This window comes from Pristiophorus japonicus, chromosome 5 (assembly GCF_044704955.1).
Source record: "Pristiophorus japonicus isolate sPriJap1 chromosome 5, sPriJap1.hap1, whole genome shotgun sequence".
Classification (NCBI taxonomy): Eukaryota; Metazoa; Chordata; class Chondrichthyes; family Pristiophoridae; genus Pristiophorus; species Pristiophorus japonicus.
Window position 1 is genome coordinate 42,445,054 of NC_091981.1, and position 19,026 is coordinate 42,464,079.

At 45.0% G+C, this 19,026-nt stretch overlaps 1 protein-coding gene across 2 annotated transcripts in view; it reads right to left on the bottom strand.

The window, feature by feature from the left end:
- LOC139264313 (catenin delta-2-like) overlaps positions 1-19,026 on the bottom strand; it is a 1,401,072-nt gene that overhangs the window by 886,840 nt on the left and 495,206 nt on the right. The gene's annotated exons all lie outside the window — the stretch shown is intronic.

The following is a 19,026-nucleotide window of genomic DNA, read 5'->3' on the forward strand; positions in this document are numbered from 1 at the left end:
CAGTCTGACTTTTTCTCCATACACAACAACTGGCGACGAGATGTAGATAACGAACCCAAAGATGCAGAGAACAGTGGGCATCCTGGAGAAATTCTCGGAGGGAGATGATTGGGAAACTTTTGTGGAGCGACTCGACAAATACTTTGTGGCCAACGAGCTAGATGGGGAAGAGAACGCTGCCAAACGAAGGGCGATCCTCCTCACCGTATGTGTGGCACCAACGTATGGCCCCGTGAAGAATCTGCTCACTCCAGCGAAGCCCACGGATAAATCGTACGATGATTTGTGCACACTGGTCCGAGAGCATTTGAACCAGAAGGAAAGCATTCTGATGGCGAGGTACCGGTTCTACACCTACAAAAGGTCTGAAGACCAGGAAGTGGCAGGTTATGTCGCCAAGCTAAGACTCCTTGCAGGACATTGCGAATTTGAAGGACATTTGGAGCACATGCTCAGAGACTTTTTCATGCTTGGCATTGGCCACGAAACAATACTTCGCAAACTTTTGACTGTAGATACCCCAACCTTGAGTAAGGCCATAAGCAATAGCCCAGGCGTTCATTGCCACCAGTGACAATACTAAGCAAATCTCTAAGCACACAAGTGCAGCTACAAGTACTGTGAACAAAGTGATGTTGTTTTTGAATCGCAATATACAGGGCAGATCACACATGCCTGCAGCTGCAGGTCTGCAAATGTCTCAGAGTCCACCATCAAAGGTGATGAATGCAAGGCCATTAACACCTTGTTGGCGCTGCGGGGATGCTCATCGTTTCCATTCATGCCAATTCAAAAGGTATGTTTGCAAGGGCTGTGGAACAATGGGACACCTCCAATGTATGTGCAGGCAAGCTGCAAAGCCTGTTAAACCTGCAAACCACCATGTTGCAGAGGAGGACAGTTCCACGGAGGATCACGACGAACCAGAGCCTCAGACCGAGGAGGCAGAGGTACATGGGGTGCACACATTCACCACGAATTGTCCACCGATAATGCTGAATGTTGAACTAAAAGGACTCCCGGTGTCAATGGAACTGGACACGGGCACGAGCCAGTCCATCATGGGCAAAAAGACTCTCGAAAGATTGTGGTGCAACAACGCCTCAAGGTCAATCTTAACTCCAATTCGTATGAAATTAAGAGCTTACACGAACGAACTGATTCCAGGAATCAGCAAAGGTCTCCTACAATGGAGCGGTGCACAAGCTACCACTCTTGGTGGTACCGGGCAATGGTCCCATGCTGCTCGGCAGGAGCTGACTGGGAAAGATATACTGGAACTGGGACGATGTCCGAGCGCTATTGCCCGCTGATGACACTTCGTGTGCCCAGGTCTTAAACAAGTTCTCTTCGCTGTTCGAAACAGGCATCGGGAAATTCCAAGGAGCAAAAGTGAAGATCCACCTAATTCCAGGGGCGCGATCCATCCATCACAAGGCAAGAGCAGTACCATACATGATGAGAGAAAGGGTAGAGATTGAGCTTGAGCGGCTGCAACGAGAGGGCATCATTTCACCGATCGAGTTCAACGAATGGGCCAGCCCGATCATTCTTGTCCTCAAGGGAGATGGCAGTGTCAGAATCTGTTGCAATTACAAAGTAACTATCAATCATTTCTCCTTGCAGGACCAATACCCATTACCAAAGACCGACGACGTCTTTGCAACACTGGCGGGAGGAAAGACGTTCACGAAGCTGGATCTGACTTCAGCCTACACGATGCAGGAACTGGAGGAATCATCGAAGGCCCTCACCTGCATCAACACACACAAAGGTCTTTTTATTTATAAAAGATGCCCATTTGGAATTCGATCAGCGGCGGCGATATTCCAGAGAAACATGGAAAGCTTACTGAAGTCGGTCCCGCACACCGTGGTTTCCAGGACGACATCTTGGTCACAGGTCGAAACACAGTCGAGCACTTGCAGAACCTGGAGGAGGTTCTTAGTCGACTCAACCACGTGGAGCTCAGGTTAAAACGCTCTAAGTGCGTTTTCCTGGCGCCTGAAGTGGAGTTCTTGGGAAGGAGGATTGCGGCGGACGGCATCAGGCCCACCAATGCGAAGGCGGAGGCAATTGAGATCGCACTGAGGCCACAGAATGTGATGGAGCTGCGGTCGTTTCTGGGACTCCTGAACTACTTTGGTAACTTCTTACCGGGTCTCAGCTCACTGTTAGAACCACTGCATGTCTTACTATGAAAAGAGGATGAATGGATTTGGGGCAAAAGCCAAGAAAATACCTTTGTAAAAGCGAGAAAATTGTTATGCTCAAACAAATTGCTTGTGTTGTATGATCCATGTAAGCGTTTGGTACTAGCATGTGATGCTTCGTCATATGGCGTCGGGTGTGTATTGCAACAAGCTAATGATTTCGGGAAACTGCAACCGGTTGCTTATGCATCCAGGAGTCTGTCTAAGGCTGAGAAAGCCTACACCATGATTGAGAAAGAAGCGTTAGCGTGTGTCTATGGGGTAAAGAAAATGCATCAATACCTGTTTGGGTTAAAATTAGATTTGGAAACTGACCATAAGCCACTCATATCCCTGTTTTCTGAGAGTAAAGGGATAAATACCAACGCATCGGCCCACATCCAGAGATGGGAGCTCACTTGTCCACATACAACGATGCCATCCACCACAGGCCAGGCACAGAAAACTGTGCCGATGCTCTCAGTTGGCTGCAATTGCCCACCACGGGGGTGGAAATGGCACAGCCCGCAGATTTAGCCATGGTTATGGAAGCATTTGAGAGTGAGCAATCACCCATCACTGCCCGGCAGATCAAAACCTGATCCCCAGTTAATAACCCCTCCCTAGTCAAAAGCTGTGTGTTTCATAGGAGCTGGTCCAGTGTCCCAGTGGAAATGCAGGAAGAGATAAAGCCATTCCAGCAGCGCAAAGATGAAATATCTCGACAGGCAGACTGCCTTCTGTGGGGCAATCTTGTAGTAGTTCCCAAGGGCAGAGACACCTTCATCAATGACCTCCACAGTGTCCAACCAGCCATCGTAATGATGAAAGCGATAACCAGATCCCACGTGTGGTGGCTTGGTATCGATGCGGACTTAGAGTCATGCGTTCACAGATGGAATTCATGCTCACAGTTAAGCAATGTACCCAGGGAGGCGCCGCTATGTTTATGGTCTTGGCCCTCCAAACCGTGGTCTAGGGTACACATCGACTATGCAGGCCCGTTCTTGGGTAAAATGTTCCTTGTGGTTGTAGATGCGTACTCCATGTAGATTGAATGTGAGATAATGTCGGCTAGCACGTCCGCTGCCACTACTGAAAGCCTGCGGCTCATGTTTTCCACACACGGCCTACCCGATGTCCTGGTGAGCAACAATGGGCCATGTTTTACCAGTGCTGAGTTCAAAGAATTCAAGACCTGCAATGGCATCAAACATGTCACATCTGCCCTGTTTAAACCAGCGTCCAATGGTCAGGCTGAGAGAGCAGTGCAAACCATCAAGCAAGGCTTGAAGAGGGTAACTGAAGGCTCACTACAGACTCGCCTATCCCGAGTCCTACTTAGCTACCGCACAAAACCCCACTCACTCACTGGGATCCCACCTGCTGAACTTCTCATGAAAAGAGCACTTAAGACAAGGTTCTCGTTAGTTCACCTTGATCTACATGAACAGGTAGAGAGCAGGCGGCTTCAACAAAGTGCATATCATGATAGCCCAAATGTGTCATGCAAGATTGAAATCAATGATCCTATATTTGTATTAAATGATGGACAAGGTCCCAAGTGGCTTCCCGGCACTGTCATGGCCAAAGAGGGGAGCAGGGTGTTTCGGGTCAAACTTTCGAATGGGCTCATTCACCGGAAACACATGGACCAAATCAAACTCAGATTCACAGACTATCCTGAGCAACCCACCTTGGACCCTACATTTTTTGATCCCCCAACATACAAACCAGTGGGAACCGGCACCATGGTTGACCACAAAGCAGAACCCATCATCCACAGCAGCCTAGCAGGACCCAACACATCAGGCAGCCCAGCAAGGCCAGCTGCACAGCAGCCCAGCGAGGGCCCAAGAAATGATTCAACAATACCAGCTTTCACACCGAGATGATCAACCAGGGAAAGAAGGGCCCAGATCAACTCAGATTGTAAATAGTTCCACTATTGACTTTGGTGGGGCAGGGGGTGGGGGCGGTAGGGGGGGGTGTGTTGTTATATATGTAAACTTGTATTTACTCTGTACAGCCACCAGAGGGCTCATCCCCTGAAGTCCCAAGGGATCCCATAATCCCTTGGGAGCACAGGTATTTAAGGAGGCCTCACAGGTTGGAGAGCCATTCTGGAGACCTGCAATAAAGGACTAAGGTCACACTTTACTTTGAGCTCACAGTGTTCAGTCTGACTCTTTCTCCATACATAACAATTACCATGGGATCTTTTAAATTCACTCGAGAGGGCAGACAGGGATTCAGTTTAACGTCCCATCCGAAAGATGGCACCTCCGTCAGTACAGCACTCCCTCAATGGTGTACTGGAGTGTCACCTGAGATTATGTGCTCAAGTCTCTCGATTACATTAGGTGAGTACTGGATAAAATATACATGAAGGATCTGTAAATTGAGTTAGCAAAGTGCTCAGTTGGGAGTACTCTGAATCAGAAGCCAGCGGGTTCTAGCCCCACTTTATGACTTTATGAGATCTCTGAGGCAGTAAATACCATGTTGTGCCCATCTAGAAATTCTGGCACTAACCCCGCTGAAGTTCGGGAGATCAAGGAGAGGTTCGTTAGTTTTCCAACTGGTAGTAAGAGCAATCTAGGATGCCCTCCTAATCCCTAGGAGTTACGGCTCAAACAACGACCGTAGATCTGCCAGGCCCAGGGCCAGTGACCTCTGTCCACTATGCCCATTGGCCCTCTTCATGAGGAGGCCAAAATAATCCCATCTTTTCAATGAATATTTGGGGGTTCAGGCCTAATTCTTCTGTGCAATGGCAGCTGCTGATTTCCTAAATGGTCTTTCCCTGGCCGGTGTCACAGGAAATCCAGGCCTTGGGTGTCCCCGCTCACGGTCCATTTCCCACCACATCCAGAGTTAGGGGTCTCACTTGGAGTTGGCAGAGGTTCTTCCCCCAAACAAGGCCGAATAGAAACATTCTGGGGTTGAAATTCAGTACCGCCATTTTTGAGGTGCTCACCGCCTCAAATTGCCAAATTCAGTATTTCTCCCCAAAGATGAGAGTGCAGTGCTCAAAGAGGCATTGCATACTCGTCCTCGGGCGTCAACAGTGTGGTAGCTCCGGAGGTCTACTCAAGTTTCCAGCAGTAGGCTGCTGACATCCTAGCGAATAAAAATGGAAAACATTTTTTGCAAAAATGAGTTTGACTGACACCCACACTTCCCCACTGTTGCCATAAATAAATATATGCTAAAAAAATGAAACTTAACAACTTACCTTACTCTCTGGACGATACCATCCTGGGATCCCTGATATACTGACAGCTTTCCCAGTCGGGAAAAGTGCCCGTCAGTAAAGCCACCAATCCAACCTAATGTCACAGCTGTGGTGCCAAGGGGGCATTGCACGTTTGATGACGTCACCATGTGGGTGGCAGTAAAGCACACAGCGGTACTTCTTGGCTCCGTCCCCACTGCTCAATTAAAATTTTTTCGGGAGGTGAGGAACCGGCTGCACTGCGTCAGTAAGTTCTTAGCTGCCTGATAGCCGTCCCTCTCCGGTGCTAACGGGTGGCGTTATAAAGGGGTTGAAATTCTTTTTTTTTTTGGCTGTGACACAGCATATCCGGGTCCCGGCCTAATTTGTATTGCATATATTTATCTTTCAACCAACATCACTAAAACTGGTCATTATCAGATTACTTTTTGTGGGACCTTGCTGTGTGCAAATTGACTGCCATGTTTCCAACATTACAACAATGACTACACTTCAAAAAAGTACTTCATTGGCTCCAAAACGCTTTGGGATATCTTGAGGTCGTCAAAGATGCCACATAAATGCAAGTTGTTTCGACCTTTAATTTACATTCCTTCTGGTGGTGGGGCTATGCTGAAAGTGGTGGATTGTTGCTCTTCCCCTGATGTCTAAATCAAGATATGTTCATCCTGGGTTTATCTCTTGCCTCCAAGAATAAGGTTAACTTTATCTTATTGTGGTTTGTGTGGGAGCTGTGTGCAAAATGGCTGCAATTATTGCCTACAAACCAGCAGTGACTGCACTTCAAAGGACGCCATTAAGGTGGATCACCTTATCTTCAAAGGAGATAAAAATGGAAATAAAAATTGGGAGAGATACAACAGGGGCTGCCGACTCGCTATCGGCTGTTTTACACTATTGCACAAAGTTAAGATCCATCCCGTTGTGTGTTGAACATTCAGAGAAGTGAATAGGCACAATAGAAATACAAGTTTTTCCCCTAAAGCAAGCCTGTGTTAAATCAACTGGTATATATTAACTCAGCTCACATTGTATCTACTGACTGCAAAATGCAATCAGTGCACATTAGCGCGCACAAAACTGAATCTACAATTTAACCAGAATGTTAGACCATTTTTATGATGACTGAATATATTTGAATATGAAATTCAGCTCTGATTACCATAATAATAAGTTGGCACAGACCTAGTCAGTTTACCCACATGGAAAGCTAATATGTGGGGTTTTGAGTAGGCCATCTTACAAAATTATATCAACAGGAAAAACACATCAATGCTCCTGCTCATCACTTCTCTTTATTCTCATTTATTCCCTTATCAGTCTAAAAATATAACCCTCCTTCTCGCACACAAAAGGCCACAGCAGGTATCTTTCCATGAAAAAAAAAGACTAGCATTTACATAGTGCCTTTCATGACCTCAGGATGTCCCAAAGCATTTTAGGGTCAATGAAGTACTTTTGAAGTGCAGTCACTGTTGTAATGTAGGAAATGCAGCAGCCAATTTGCACACAGCAAGGTCCCACAAACAGCAAGGTGATAATGACCAGATAATTTATTTAGTTTTGTCTGATGAGGGATAAATATTAGCCAGGACACCAGGGAGAATCCCTGCTTGTCTTCAAAATAGTGCCATGGGATCTTTTACGTTCCCGAGAGAGTAGACGGGGCCTCGGTTAAACGTCTCATTCAAAAGACGGCACCTCCGACAGTTCAGCACTCTTTCTGTATTGCATTGGCGTGCCAATGGAGGCTTATAACAGGACCTAAGATCGAGTCTGAATCAAATTATTGAACAGAGTCATTAAGAAAAAAAATCAACTGAATAGCAAACATTATTTCATGTGCGTTGAGACCAGCACAGAATGAAACAGATGACTGCACTGATGCATATTGCACGCAACTGCACTTTTAGCAGGTCAGCCATCATGTAAAGCAGCGGAGGTGAAAGGCTGGTAGGCATTGCCTCAAATTGCTCCTGTGGCAATTTGCATTCATGTGCTAGAAACCCTAAAAATTCCCTCCGTGTCAAAGGTTATCTGCCTGTCCAGAGCTTATAAATACCCATGAGTGGGCGGGGCTCTGTTTCGCACTGTATTTTTCTTTCATTTCACCCCTTTCCTGCTCTCAGGAAACAATGTCATTATAAATGCGGTATTGTCAAGAAACTAGTCTTCTCCTGGAGAGATTTGATGACCTTATTCTGGGTAAGGACTGGAGCCTTTCAAGAGGCCGTACTCATGGTAGCTCACAGCTGGTAAGAGTTCCATTGGGGCCTTTTCAGGGTGCAGCAGATGGAATTCTTGGGGTAGCAAGATGCCGACACAACATGGTGAGGGTGGGGGGGGGGGGCGGAGAGGCAAGGGGAAGGCAAAAGATTCATCTCCCCCTCCTCCCCACCCACAGGAAAATGGAAAACCTTAAGAAATGGAGCAAAGAAAACACTTAGTACCCTTTATCCCAGGTATGGGATTAAGGCACAATTGTCTGATAGAAAAGGGAGGCATGTATTTGTCATCTGATGCTTTGTGACTATTAACGGACATTTTCAATTTGTGAATTATAAATTGAGAGCATCATATGCATGGAGATGAGTCACACTTCTGATATAGTTTCAAGATATGTAGGGGTGTCAGCTATGGCTCAATGGGTAGCACTCTCGCCTCTGAGTCAGAAGGTTGTGGGCTCAAGACAACTCCAGAGACTTGAGCACAAAAATCAAGGCTGACACTCCAGTGTAGTACTGAGTGAGTGCTGCACCATCAGAGGGGGTGACTTTCAAATGGGATGTTAAAGCGAGGATCCAACTGCCCTCTCAGATGGATGTAAAAGATCCCATGGTCACTATTTCGAAGAAGAGCAAGAGAGTCCTCCCCAGCATCCTGGCTAATATTTATCCCTCAACTAACATCACTAAAACAGATTATCTTGTAATTTTCACCTTGCTGTGTGCAAATTAAATTGGCTGCTGTGTTTCCTACACTTTTTAAAAAAGTACTTAATTGGACGTAAAACACTTCGGGACATCCTGAGATCGTGAAAAGCGCTATATAAATGTAAGTTTGCTTTTTCTTTTACAGGTGAGGTCACTCAATCTCTTCTGGCACTTAAAGACTGATTGTGGACTGGTGGAAGTGGCAATTACTGTCATAGCCACTTCCTTCCATTACAGTTGTACAACCTTATTGGGCTTCCATCCCTGGGAACAGGTCCCCCCTTGTCATGACTTCTGCTAACAGAACCTCTACTGTGGCATGAGAAAATTTGAGGGCTCTGGCCACACCAGAACCTGCTCCTCCTCCTGACATTTTCAGGTTTCTCTGTGACGTGTCAGGTTCCTAGCTTCATTGAACTCACCTATCCTTGTAAGCAGCTGCAGCATTTTATAAACTACAACTGAACCAAAGCGAAAGATAGATATAGATTGTTACATTAGACAGGAAAAGCAGGGGGCGGTGGCAGTGGGATGACATGTATATAGTTAAAGGATCGGACGTCTGAAAAATGGCATCTGTGGATTAAGCCAATAGCAACAGTAGGAAAACAAATGCAGAACAAATGAGATTTACCAGATAAAAACTGTCATTATTCACATTAGAATAATCACAGAGAGCAGGTGTCAGTCTTGGCTCAGTGGGTAGCACTCTCACCTCTGAGTTAGAAGGTCATGGGTTCACATTCCATTGCAGAGACTGGAGCACAAAATCTAGGACACTGCAGTGCTGTGGGAGTGCTGCACTGTTGGAGATGCCGATAAGATGTTAAACCCAGACCCCGCTTGCCCTCTCAGGTGGACGTAAAAGATACCATGGCACTATTCAAAGAAGAACAGGGGAGTTCTCCCAATATTTATCCCTCAACCAAACATCATTAAAACAGATTATCTGGTCATTTATCTCACTGCTGTTTGTGGGAGTTGCTTGATGTCTTGAGGTCATGAAAGGCATGATATGAATGCAGGCCATTTCTTATTTCAATGAATTCTTATGAAATACATTAAGTATCTTATATCACCAACCCGGAGGAGTAGCTTGTTCTGTATTCTACCAATGCCTTGTTGTTTCATGGATTTATGCAGGTCATGATTCTGGATGTGCATCCATTCTAAAACAAGAAAGTGTGTGGAAACACCAATAAACTAATTGGTTGTGAACTTCTGCTAGATATGGATGTGCCTACCTTGACTGCATTTATTGTTTACTTCTTGGCAATGCAACTCTCATTACTTCAGTGCTTTAGAGCTAGAAAACAGCCATAAAATATTCACAAAGAGGCACATGCAGTATGGCATCCATGACAGAGCATACGATCTCATTAGTTCTCAAATTTATGTAACCATGGTTTGTAATGGGGTTTGGAAGTCCTGAAAACTGTTATCAGGGAGGCAAGGGAATATTGGAGGATAGCAATTCAACATTCCCTCTCCAAACAGAAACAAAATATAAATAAACCTGTCAGAACACTGTTAGACATTTTAAACAAAATTCATCCTTCACAGGAAGACTCCACAGGCCTGCTATGTGGCAGCATAACCTGAACTTATACTTTACCTAAATGAAGCAGCCATCAGAACACTTACTGTTCACTTCAACAGTAGTGCAGAGCAGTAATCTCCATTGTATTCAAATAATATACTTCTTCCAGTCTGTAGTTTGACTGAAGCCATAATTATTGGTGGAAAAGAAAGAAAAATCTAGGTTGACACTCCAGTGCAGTATTGAGGGAGTGTTGCACTGTCGGAAGCAGCGTTTTTCGATTGAGCCATTAAATCGAGGCCCCGTTTCCCCTCTCAGATAAAGATCCCATGGCACTATTTCACAGAAGACAAGGGGTGCCCTGGCCAATATTTATCTTTTAATCAATACCATTAAAAAGAAATAGATTATCTGGTCATTATCTCATTGTTGTTTGTGGGACCTTGTTGTGCGCAAATTGGCTGCCACATTTCCTACATTACAACAGTGAATACACTTTAAAAGTACTTAATTGGCCTTAAAACGCTTTGGCACATCCGTGTTTGTGAAAGGTGCCATATAAATGCAAGTCTTTCTTTCTTCATTTCTAAAAACTGCTCTTTTAATTCTAACAGTCCATATTATAAGAAAAATGTATCAAATTTGAAATTAATCACTTCACACTTGTAGCTCAGACCCCCATCCTATCCCTCAAAATGTAAATTTAAAAAGAAACTGCTGCCTAGATGATATTTGGTACAACATCCCATATATTAATTCAGCTTTAAATGTCAACAAGCTGCCATTTTCTGTGCATCACCAGATAGGGACAGCCAATTTTTTCCATTAATAAAAGGTCATTTCCACCTCTGAATGCTCCCAAATTACATATTCTAATTGCTATCCAATATCACTGCTTGATTGCAAAATTCTTCTTCTGCTTGGAGGGAGGCGGGGGGGGGAGGGGGGGGGGGAGAAGTGAAGGTCTGGGATTTTCCTTAGCCCCAAAGCATCCCTACCCCCAAAATATACCCTCAATATTGTGGCATAGTGTTAGATCCACATGACTAACCTCTCTATCTTGCCAACCTGAAAAATTCTGGTGCACTGTGACGGTAACAAATGTTCTCCAGTAGAAATTTCTCGTATTAGATCACAGAATCACCCTTTATAGGATTTTTGTTGTAAACTAGTGACACCCAGAAACCAATCATTTACAGTCTTAGAACAGACGCTGAAAGAGTTATAAAGATCAAATCCTATTTCATCTCACCTTTTTGTCTCCAGGCATGTATCATGTAAAAGAGGACACTGCGTGTTGTGCAATTGATCAGTTTAATTCATTCAGATGGAATAATATTGACAACGTGTGTATCAAAGGGAAACAAAGACAACAAGTTCTAGGTAATATAACACCATCACTAATTCAGTAATTTGAAACTCTGATCTTAAATCTATCGAAAATACAGGCGCTTGAGTATTGAGCGGGGAAGGGTTAAGTGACTAACTTTACATGATTCTAGTGGCAAGTAGTTATTCTACTTGCTCACTGATGTATGCAATCACCTTCAGCAGTTCTTCAATGGTTCATTAAGTGAGGATTCCCTCATTGATCAGGGCACAATCAATACTTCAAAGGCTGAGTTTTACTCAGCATGGGTAACATGGAAAGAAATGGGCCTGGAGTTTCTGCTCGATTGCACTGGTTTTTCCCAATATTGGCGTAACCGCCACAAAAAATCGTGGAACTTTAAACACAAATTGATTTTGGCGCAAATCGAGTTTTGCATTCTTTTGTGCTGGTTTTTAAAAACATCACGCTAGAACCAGGCCCTGCCCATAAAACTGGCCACGCCCCCAGGGTGAATTAATCACCAATGGGAGTTTCCACTAATTGCATTCTTTGTGGGCCTTCAAGGAGGCTCCAAAAATTAAAGCTGGAACTTTTGGACGCAAGGACACGAATAGGTCGATTTTGAAAGGTTTTTTAGTTAATTTTTAAAAATGTACTAAGGGACTCAATACTGTAAAAGAAAAGAAAGACTTGCATTTATATAGCACCTTTCACGACCACCGGACAGTTCAAAGCGCTTTACAGCCAAAGAAGTACTTTTGGAGTGTGGTCACTGTTGTAATTTGGGAAACGTGGCAGCCAACTTGCGCAAAATAAACTCCCACAAACAACAATGTGACTAAATAATCTGTTTTTGTTATGTTGATTGAGGGATAAATATTGGCCAGGACACCGAGGATAACTCCCCTGCTCTTCTTTACATCCGCCTGTGGGGGCAGACAGGGCCTCAGTTTAACGTCTCATCTGATAGACGGCACCTCCGACAGTGCAGCACTCCGTCAGCACTGCACTGGAGCGTCAGCCTAAATTTTTATGTTCAAGTTCTTGGAGTGGGACTTGAACCCACAATCTTCTAACTTAGAGGCGAGTGTGCTACCCACTGAGCCACAGCTGACATAGGCTGTACCCCAATTTAACTAGAAAATTAAAGACATTGTTAGTAATTTAAAATCTGGTTACTCACAGGTAGTGAATTGACACTGTGATTTAAAATGCTTATTTTGTGTGATAAATCCATTTTCAGTTGTATTAATTGAACTTTATCAAGTTACCACTCTTAAAAATATATTAGGGAATATTTTTTAAAGCAAATTAAAAAGAAAAATTGGCCTGGAATGTATGATCCCAATGGCGAACTGGCTTCGGTTACTGTCATTCCACCTTTGAAACTGACCGCAACTTCAGGATTTAGCATCTGCGAAGCCGAATGCGGAAATCCGGAAGTTGCAGTCTGTCAGTCACTGCTCCTCCACAAACTGCGCTGTGCCCAAAAGTGGAGGGAGGGAGGAGGAAGAGGGAGAGGGAGGGGATGGGTAGCAAAGTCACAAATGAGAATTATTTAATTGGCTTTGTCATTTTGTAGTTCTATATTACTATATTAGTGCCATCTCCGGCAAGAAATTGGTCTTAATCTCTGATAATATTGAAAGCACGAAAAGCATAACAGATGATGGAGGTGAAACATCATGAAAAATTGATGCTCTAACGACTGAGACTTTCAATGCAATCCAGTTAACTGGGCAATTACTGTATCTAGGCTTAGTTACAGTTCACAATTAAGTGCTTTTCTTGTGAATGTGTGTGTGTGAATGCATTGTATAATGCCCCTGAACAGCTGGTGTGCTGCTTTATCTATCTTATGTTCAAAAAAAATGCAGTGCCCGCCAGTTAATATTATTCTTTTTTATATTACATGCGTGAGCTGAATGTCAATGCTTTTCCCTGAAACTTTTTCTTACCTTCGATATGGCACAAGCCCACTGCTGGATACCTGTATACAGGACAAAATTGTGCTCATCAAGATGAAGCTTGAGGAATGGGACACTATCTCCTTTTCAGATACTCAGTGTCAGCATCAGGCTCCAGTGGTTTACTTCTGTCTCCTCTAGCTGTACAGTGTGCTATTTACATTTCCAACACCAACCATCTTGCAGCCTCATTGAATGAAATTACAAGTTCACTACCAATTAGTATATCATGGGCAGTTTGGACAATTTCAAATTCAGTTCTGAGTAGGCTTGAGCCCTCACCCATTAGAAACTGCATTCAGACTGTCCAAACCAATTTTATGTAGGACTCTTATAAAAATAGAACTTGCAATAATCATCATAGGCAGTCCCTCGGAATCAAGGAAGACTTGCTTCCACTTCTAAAGTGAATCCTTTGGTGCTGAACAGTCCAATACGAGAGCCACAGACCCTGTCACAGGTGGGACAAAGGGGGGGAGGAAGGGGGGGTGGGGGTGGGACTGATTTGTCGCACGCTCCTTCCGCTGCCTGCGCCTGAACTCTTCACGCTCACAGCGTTGAGATTCGAAGAGCTCAATGCCCTCCCGGATGCACTTTCTCCACTTAGGGCGGTCTTCGATCAGGGACTCCCAGGTGTCAGTGGTGATGTCGCACTTTACCAGGGAGGCTTTGAGGTTGTCCTTGTAACGTTTCCACTGCCTACCTTTGGCTCGTTTGCCATGACGGAGCTCCGCATAGAGCAATTGCTTAGCATCATCATCATCAAAGCATTGACAACACTCGATCAACTTCGCTGGGCAGGCCACATAGTTTGCATGCCAGACACGAGCCTCCCTTGCAATGATATAGTGCCTTTCATACCCTCATGGTGTACCAATGCGCTTTACAGCCAATTAAGTACTTTTGAAGTGTAGTCACTGTTGTAATGTAGCAGCCAATTTGTGCAAAGCCAGTTCCCACAACAGCAATGTCATAATGACCAGATAAATCTGTTTTGGTGATGTTTGTTGAGGGATAAATATTGGCCAGGACACTGGGGATAACTCCCAAGATCTTCTTTGTAATAATGCCATGGGATCTTTTGCAAGCACTTTTACAATTTTTAATCTTTGACAAAAGTATGAAAATGACCACCAATATATTCTATTGTGTTATGACGTGCGCACCAGCCATTGTTCCTGCTACAGGTCAGGGTACCTTAACTCAATATCATGAAACATCTGCAATATTAACTCTCTGCAGAATAAAGGCCCTACATTATCTCAATCTTTGAAAAATAACATGAATAAACTCATAATGTCACTTCATGTCTGATAGAAACAATGATTAAATCATAGAATTTAGTTGTTTAGCTGAACATAGGGCAATTTGGGCCTGTACTACTCACCTTGGACTAGCAAGTTGTGCTCCCCAAGATGTTCAGAACATTATTTTTATCTAAACCCCTTATTCCCTTTGTGTGTCTGCTAACTACACAATAAATCCGTCTTATTTCACCATGCGTCACTGCTGAGCAACGTTTTGGGATTTGTTTTAAGAACAAATGAGAAAACACCAATCGCCGGCACTGTGTCGGCTACTTTTCTGTGTCAGCACGAAGATGTACAGCAATGAGATCTTTTGAGTACGGTTCATTAGTCTCCTAACTCCATTCTGAGAAAAGTCAGACCCATCTTAGACACTGGTCTTTTGGCTCTTAAGTATTTTGTTTGGCCTGACCTGGTCCACAGGACAGGAAACTCAGTGTATTTCCTTGCCTTTTTTCCCCCATAAAACTTGACAGACTTACTCAAGAGGCATTTTGCATAAGAAGAGAGCTTGCATTTCAATAGTACCTTTCACATCTTCTCACCATCCCAAAATCAAACAGCTCCAACTCCAATAACCTAACTTAGATCTTCACCAAAGCTTAGAAATGACCTTGGACAATATTAGCCAATGGGCTGATTGCTATCATACCGAGGGTTGCTAACTGTGATCTTCTGCCTCAAAACTAGCCTCATCACTCCCACCCGCCACCCTCTCGCCATTGGTCGCCTAACATGTCCATTATCATGGAGTGCCGCCCACCCTCACCAATGGGAAAGCAAACAGACTCTTCCTTACCCGATTGGATGAATCTTAACAGACAATCAAATAGTCTTTATTGCCACTTCCAATATTTCATTAACTAATAAACTAAAAGTGTTCAAAGAAATTGAAAAAAAAAACAATATTTTTCTTAACGTCCCGATGATTCTTCTCCTGAGTGATGTTCATAGCAGTGTCCAGACATTAAAGTTTAATTCCAGGAAACCCCAGGACAATCCTGGAGGGTTGGTAACATAAAGAACCTCAGTTCTGCCCACCTCTTGCTGCAACTCCACTGGAACGACTCATAATAAGTCTGAGACCCTGATATTCTGGGTTCTGACCAATGTTTTTTTTTCAATTTCTTTGAACACTTTTAGTATATTATGGCGAGTTCCACTTGATTTCAGAAGCGGCAAAGCCTCTGCTTGTTCCTTATTAGGCTAGCCGTGTCAAAGAGGCCGAAACTAGGGACTCACTGCATTGAGAGTTCCCACTTCCCCTGCTTATAAGGAACCCAGTATAACACTGGAAGTCATTAGGCTGAGTGGGATCAAGTGTATTGTGTTCTGGAGGAGCAGATGTGTCCCACCATAGGGGGAGGGATGTTCAGGCAAGAGAGTTAGCCTTCACCCCTTAAATTGAGCAATATTCATGGGGGAGGACTGTATGGGGTCTCTGAAGAGGGAGTTGGGCTGCTCCCCTTCGATGGAAGCCAAGCACAGGAGTCACTGGTCCTGCAAGTGAGGTTTCCTCCCACTAATCCCGTGAATTCTGGCGGGGTCATTGCTGGCGGGCACGAGCCCAGTATAACCTCTGGGATCGTGACTGCCCAGATTTATGGATTGAGCTATTTTAACTTCTTCATTGTGAATGAATAAATATCTCTGTTAAAAGAAGTGGGCACAGGAATATCATGCGTTGGAAGTTCACCCGCTAATTTCTCCAGTTGCAGTTTACAGATCTCTGACCTTAAATATTAAATGCAGAAACAGGCAAAGTAGAAAACAGGGCCTTTAATGGGTGGATGCCTTTCAACTTCATCAGTGCATTCTACTTTGCTGACTTTGCCTGAATCCCCTGTGATTGCCACTGAACTAGTCAACTGTCAAGAATTGGAATGTGACTTTGCAAATGATGTAGCAGTCAGATGCTGCAGGGTTGCAGCTTTCGGTCAATGAAATCCATTTTAACAGATTTTAATCTATCCAGTCAAAAGATTGTATTAAATCTCCTGTTTTGGCTTGGGTAATGAGGATTAGTTTCTCTTCCTGCAAATGAAACGACTTATTCTTAATTCCTTTAGGTACCTCTTCTCACGCCACACACTCAAGGGAATGGAGGGGGAAGATAGGAGGACGAGTCATTTCTGAGCAATTTGGTGCACCTCTTAGGGCTGATTCTGTAGTGGCATTGCTGGAGCCTGCAAACTGCTTCCTTCTCTGCTCTTGTTGGCATGGGGGCCACAGATATCAGAAAAAGGGATCAGACAAAGAACATAACTTGGGAGAAGGAGGGAAGAAAACAGGAAGTTTGCACCACCTTGTGCCCACCATGGAAAAAAAGTGGAATGATTCACCAAAGTCATTCAAATTGTTTAGTTTAAGCCCTCTCCCAATGTGCAATGAAGCTTCCCATAATATACTTATTTCAAAGTTTACAGTCACTCATACATTTCACATTATTTCTTGCTCCTGCATTTGAGTAACTTTCTAATTGATCTCCTCGAAACGCAGAAATCATCAACTAAGTGAATGGCATTTCTGCACAAGGAGTGCGCAACTACTGAAATAGAAAGGGTAAGAGAGACATTAACGGAAAGCACCACCCATAACAGATGGTGGTCTGATACACTCACAACTGCGCACTTCATTCCCTTATACTGATAAAGTGCGCACTAGCCACTTGCATCATGTGTATGCTACTAGCATTCGAGAGTAGCCCAAAATTTTGATTTAAACCAATATTGATAAGTGAATCGTAAACAGCCATTATTAGACTGACATTATGCTGATGCTAAGACGATGATCAATGTTGCTTTGACTCGGAAAGTTCAATGTTTATATTCTTCCACCCAATTTAAGCAGACACAATGGGCCCAAGTTTCCACATGATTTGCGCCTGATTTTTAGGAGCAACTGGTGGAGAACGGACTATCTTAGAAATCGCAATTCTCCACATTTTTTTTTCTGCAGTTCTAGTCAGGTAGAACAGTTCTACTTTGGAACAGAATTTTTTCTTCAAAAGGGGGTGTGTCCGGCCACTGACGCCTGATTTCAAAGTTTCCACAGTGAAAACGTACTCCAAACTAACTTAGAATGGAGCAAGTGAAGATTTTTGAAGAACTGAAAAAACCTGTTCTACACATTAAAAAATCAGGCGTAGGTTACAAATTAGGTGTAGGGAACGAGGGGGGGAGGGGGGCGAAGGGAAGTCATTAAATTCTACAATAAATCCTTAGTTATACTTATACAAATATTATACAAATAAATCCAACCTGAATAAACATTTATAAGCAAAGAAAAGATTAAATAAACCATGTTCCAACCTGTGTGAAAGTTCTTCAGGCAGGCCTTTAGGAAGCGGTTTGCCGTCGGGACCGAAGGCTGAACGGGCCGGGCCCGAGATTTCGGGCAGGGCCCGTCCTCAGCACCAGAGGTAGGTGGCGTTGGGTCGGGTCGGGGAGAGAGGTTCGGTTCGGGTCGGCGGGGGAGGGAGGGAGAGAGGGGGAGGGAGGGAGAGAGGGGGAGGGAGGGAGAGAGGGAGGGGGAGGGAGGGAAGGTCGGGGAGGGGGAGGTCAGGTCGGGGAGAGGGAGGTCAGGTCGGATCCAGTCCGGGGGCGAGAGTAGAGTCGGGTCGAGTTGGGTGGGAGCAACAGCGGCAGCGGCAGCGGCAGACGCTGACGAGTCGAGTCGGGTCCGGTCTGGTCGGGGGGGGGGGGGGCGGCAGAAGCAGGAGCGGCAGCGACAGGCGGGTCGAGTCGGGTCCGGTCCGATCGGGAGGGGGAAAGCAGGAGCGGGAGTCGGGAGGAAGCAGGAGCTGGCCGTGGGAGGAGCCTTATTCACGCAGCCCCAGTGAGGCCATTCGGCCAGGGCTAGGGGCTGCGTGCTTCGGGCCCCTCCCACACAGTTTCGGGCGTCTGGAGCTACTGCACTTGCGTGCCCACTGTAGCGTGCATGTGCAGAGCTCCAGGCACTGTTTTCGGCGCAGGGTCCAAGCTCCGCCCCCGACAGCTCCTGCTGCGCCGCGCCGAGGGCCAGAGGACCTGCAGGGAGGTGGAGAATATGGAGGATTTTTTTAGGCGCACTTTGTGGCGCGAAAAACGGGCGCCCAGCTCGGAGGGGCGCCCGTTTTTTATCGTGTGGAAACTTGGGCCCAATAGACTGACAAATAGATTTATCTTTACAAATGTTAAACTCTGATACTTGATGTTGTGTATCTGTAAAGCATGCACTCCCATGTTCCGCCACCAGGGAGCGCATCCCCTGAAGTCCCAAGGGATCCCAGTATCCCTTGGGAGCACTGTATATAAGCCGGCCCCGAAGGCCTGTTCCTCACTCTGGAGTGTCTTAATAAAGACTGAGGTCACTGTTACTTTAACCTCCCTGTGTGCAGCCTCATCTGTGTTAGGAACACAATAACTGGCGACGAGTACACGAATCCACCGCAAAGATGCAGCAAACTGTGGGCATCCTGGAGAAGTTCTCCGAGGATGAGGACTGGGAAGCCTATGTCGAAAGGCTAGTCCAGTAC